Source organism: Pinus tabuliformis, chromosome 4_2 (genome assembly GCF_031772625.1).
Source record: "Pinus tabuliformis cultivar Carrire ecotype Pingquan chromosome 4_2, CPIR1, whole genome shotgun sequence".
NCBI lineage: Eukaryota > Viridiplantae > Streptophyta > Pinopsida > Pinales > Pinaceae > Pinus > Pinus tabuliformis.
Window position 1 is genome coordinate 689,063,841 of NC_142304.1, and position 4,552 is coordinate 689,068,392.

Here is a 4,552-nt window from a genome sequence, read left to right on the forward strand (position 1 = left end):
AAGCTGGCAGGTTACTTCATGATGCTAGAGAGAATGTGGGAGCACCCACATCACAACGCAGACAGAGGAGGTCATCGAAGAGGTACACTGGATACATGGCTCTAATGAGCGGATGTATAAATATTGAGCCATCCTCTTTTGAGGAAGTAGTCTACCAACTAGTTTGGGTTGATGCCACAGTTGAGGAGTATGACTCCATTATTAGGAACAATGTTTGGAATGTGGTCCCAATATTGGCAGACAAGTCAGTGGTGAGTTCCATATGGATTTACTAGGTAATGCAAGCATCGAATGCTAGTGTGGAGAAACACAAGGCTAGTTTGTGGCCAGAGGGTTTTCTCAGGTGGAGAGGATTGATTACGGTGAGAATTTTCTCTTGTAGCAATGTACTCATCAATCAAATCCATTCTAGCACTGTTAGCGCAGATGTGATGGATGATACATCAGATGGATGTAAAGACAACATTCCTCAACAACATGATTGAGGAAGAGGTGTGTATTGAGCATCTTGAAGGATTTGAGACCTTCAATAGAGAGTTGCATGTGTGCAAACTCAAGCGAGCACTATATGGATTTAAACAAGCACCCCGTGCTTGGTACGCCAAGATCGATAACTATTTCACTGGGCTGGGCTTCACCAAAAGTGAATTAGATGCGAACCTTTACCATATTATGGTTAAAGGTAAATTGTTGATTATTGTTTTATATGTTAACGATTTGATTCTAATAGGTGATGATAAGCTGATCAAGTATTGCAAAGAGGATCTTCCAAGAGAGTTCAAAATGAAGGAATTGGGGCTCATGCACTACTTTATGGGAATGGAATGATGACAAGGAGATGAGGAATTGTTTGTCTGTCACGGAAAGTATGCCAACGAGATACTTAAGAAATTCCACATGGAGAACAGTAAAACCATGGAGACTCCTCTAGCTGGTAACTAGAGGAAGGAGGATGTTACTTCCGGTGAAGTAGTGGAGGCTATTATTTACAAGCAGCTTGTGGGTTCACTCATGTATTTGGTGAACACATGATCAAACATGTGTTATGCAGTTAACCAACTTAGTCAAGCAATGGTTAAGCCAACCAAGCTGTATTGCAACCAAACATATGCTGAGATACCTCAGAGGCACTCTTCAGTATGGTCTTTGGTACATAAAAATAGAGAGAGTGAAGCTTCAAGGCTTCACCAATGCAGATTGGGTATGGATTCCATCCGATCGGAAGAGAACATTAGGTGGGATCTTCAATATTGGGTCAGCAGTTGTTTCTTGGTACATCAAGAAAAAAATATGAGTTGTACACAGTTTAGTAAAATTAGAGTACATGTATGCTAGTCAAGCAGCTTGTGAGGCTATTTAGATGACGAAGATTCTTGTTGGTTTGTTTGGTCAACAGATGGATCTAACTATGACACTTAGATCTGTATCAAACTCTCTGAGAATCCATTTTTTCATGATCGGTCCAAGCATATTGATATCCAATTGTTGGAGTGTTGGCTTGAGCTGGTTTGTGAAGCAGAGAGATAGATTGTACTTATGTAAGAATTTTTTGGGTTGAAAAAGCATTATATTTTCTTATCAGATCTTCTAGTTAATGCAATACAGATAGTCAAGGTTTTGATCAGTTTATTTCCCCAAAGACATATTGTGTTATGTGTGATTGAAATTCTTCCTTTTCTAATTATTGTTTTCATCGATCAATTTTGGTGTCTGCTAAAGATTAGAGTATATTCTTGTCTTGTGTTTTAGCATATCACATAAGTTGTTGAATCTATAGTAAAAATACAAATTTCCATCAATGCCAAAGGGGGAGATTGTTGGATAGTAAGCATTGGCTAACAGTTGGCAAGTGTGTTGGCATTGATGTCAACTGGACTGGCATGGATGTTAGGTGGCAACAGATTTGCTTGATGTGTCAAGCTCAGGGGGAGTCCCATGGTTGTTGTAGTATTTTGTAAAGAATCATCATAGTATTAGCCTTGTTGGAGAAGCCATAATATGATAACTATGGATGGGAGTCTCAGGATTTGGAGGAGAATCTACCTCAAGAGATCAGGAGATCAATCCTGGGACCTCTCCTCCAAATACGATAAACTATAATGGAGTGGTGTTGAGTTCTTGAACCCGGTGGTTTTTGATAAATGACTTTAACAAACAAAATCTGTGAAAAACAAAGCTTCAAACTCTTCTCTCTCCTCTCTGACAGCGAGACACATGGCAAAATTTGATTGGCTCTTAGGAGATGACGGTGGTTGATGACATCAGCATGGTGTAGTTTTACATGGGACACGTGGTAGGAATATTTTTCATTTTTAGGTGGCCTAATGTGCCAAATATGGGTGACACATGTCACCACTCAAAAGGTACCATATGGCACTAATGACGTTAGCATGACATCATCCCGCTGGTCAGAGCCCAGGAGGTTTCGTAGTAGGACACAGAGGGAGTGTCAGATTGACTAGGGATCAGGATGACATGGGCACTGTCAGAGGCAACTCATTGTGACAAGAAATTTATTGGCTGGCGGATGCAACAGGTGGTCCCACTTAATAGTCTGGCCCTGCAGGAATGCCTCGATGGAGATAAATGGGAGCACAAAGAAAACCGTCAAAAGGAGGATGTTGGGTAGACTTGGCCGTGTCAGAGCATGACCCAATGGATTAGGCGTCAGGCATATGTGGACTGACAACTCATCCCGATAGGAAGTTAATTGGTACACGAGTTCAACAATGTTCCCATAGCAACACGTCATCCCATAAGGAAGACCTTGATGATTTCTAGTGGATGAAAAAAAGAAGGACTGGGAAGTAAACATCGAGACATGTCAGTTAGATAGTTCATCCCGGTGGGGCCTCTGATTGGCCATTGAAAGCATTAGGCAGACTGCATAGGACAGTAAGCCAGCCAAGAGGAGCCTAGAGGATTTTAAAAAGAAGGCATGTAAAAGAGTCGAGACTTGAGGGTTATGGGCTAAGCAATAGATGAAGGCATATGTAATAGGTAAATTCGAAGGGTGCGTGAGTAGTTAATAAAGGGAAATAATCCCTTGAAGGCCTTAAATAGGATAAGTGTCTGAAGACTTGAGTTAGTGGTCAATGACACCTAGTCCCATGGCGGGAAAATAGGTAAAGGTGCTAGAAAAATGAGCTGAAGGCTGAAATCGACATAATTGACAGCATTTGTAGTTAAAATTAAAAGGGGTCGAGAAGTTTACATTTGGCAGCACTTTTAATAGAACGCCTATGGGCTTTGACATGAACGAGTATGCTATTAGGACCACAAATGCATAGGTTAAGCTAATGAAGTCAATATTGACTGCAAAGATCGTTGGATCAAGGAAACGAGGACCACTATTTACAGAGATAATTAATGGATATCATATCAAGCTTAGAGAAGACATGCTGGTGTATGTCTCGAGCTCTATGAGTAATAAATAAGCATGGAGAGATTCCTTGACTATGTAGGTTGAAGAAGATTTAATTCTCAGTATTGAAAATCGCACAAGTGCCCATTCTCTGAATTAATTATGTTGCAGCTGCAGTTGTTGAATAACAGAGTGGATAAAATGCTTAAAAGCCCATGCTCAACGTTTAATATGGTAGCAGTAGCAAGTAACCAAATGTTACAGTAGTATGGAGAGCCATTCACAGGGTACACTCTTGCATAGCGTGGACGACAATAGGGACAACATTGTTCCCTGTGTAGTAGGGGGAAAAATATCGAATTGCATTTGAACAAGTAGGGGGATGTAGGATTGTTGAGTGAATTAAGTAGACAACTCTATGTGAGAGCTGCTAAGAAGAGGCCAAGTGTGTTTGTGTTGCAGAGAAGAGGTTGAGAGTGCCTATGCAGAGGAAAGAGGTTGCGAGTGCTTGAGTAGAAGAAGAAGGTTGAGAGAAGAGAGCCTTGTGTGGGTGTATGTTGTTGCAGAGTGGAGAGAGTGTAGAGAGGGTTGTGCATGAGTGACTGTGGTTGAGCAAAACAAAAGGTCGAATGTTGAAGGTTGCATAGGAGAATAGAGTTGATATTAGGCAGAGTGGTTGCCATATACAAAGAACATTAGTTCCTTGTTGAGTGTAGGTTGGAGCCTGCATACAAGAAATTGGTGCTTCCATCTTAGTGGGTGTTTAAGGAAGGCTTGGGGGTTGGTGCCTCCTGCAATTTGGTGCTTGCATAAATCCAAGGAGCTACAAGTTGGTGCTTGCAAAAAATCCATGATGTTGGTGCTTCATATGGTGCTTCTAATAAGTTGTTCAAGTGTCTACAAAAGAAGGAAGTTGGTGCTCCCTGCTAGTGGATGTTAGGAAACAATCAGAGAGAGTTGGTGCTTCCTATGTGTGGTGACTCACAAAAAAATTGATGTAATAGAGTAAGTGCTCTTATTTACATCATAATAACAAACAAACTTTGGTGGTTTTTCTTTTAGAAGGGTTTCCACGTTAAACCTTTGTGTCCAATGTGTATGTTGCTCATGGTGCTTGTATTCATGTGATGGTTTATGTTGTTGCACTTGATATATTGTTGATTTCTCACATAAATGGTTGCCATGTTT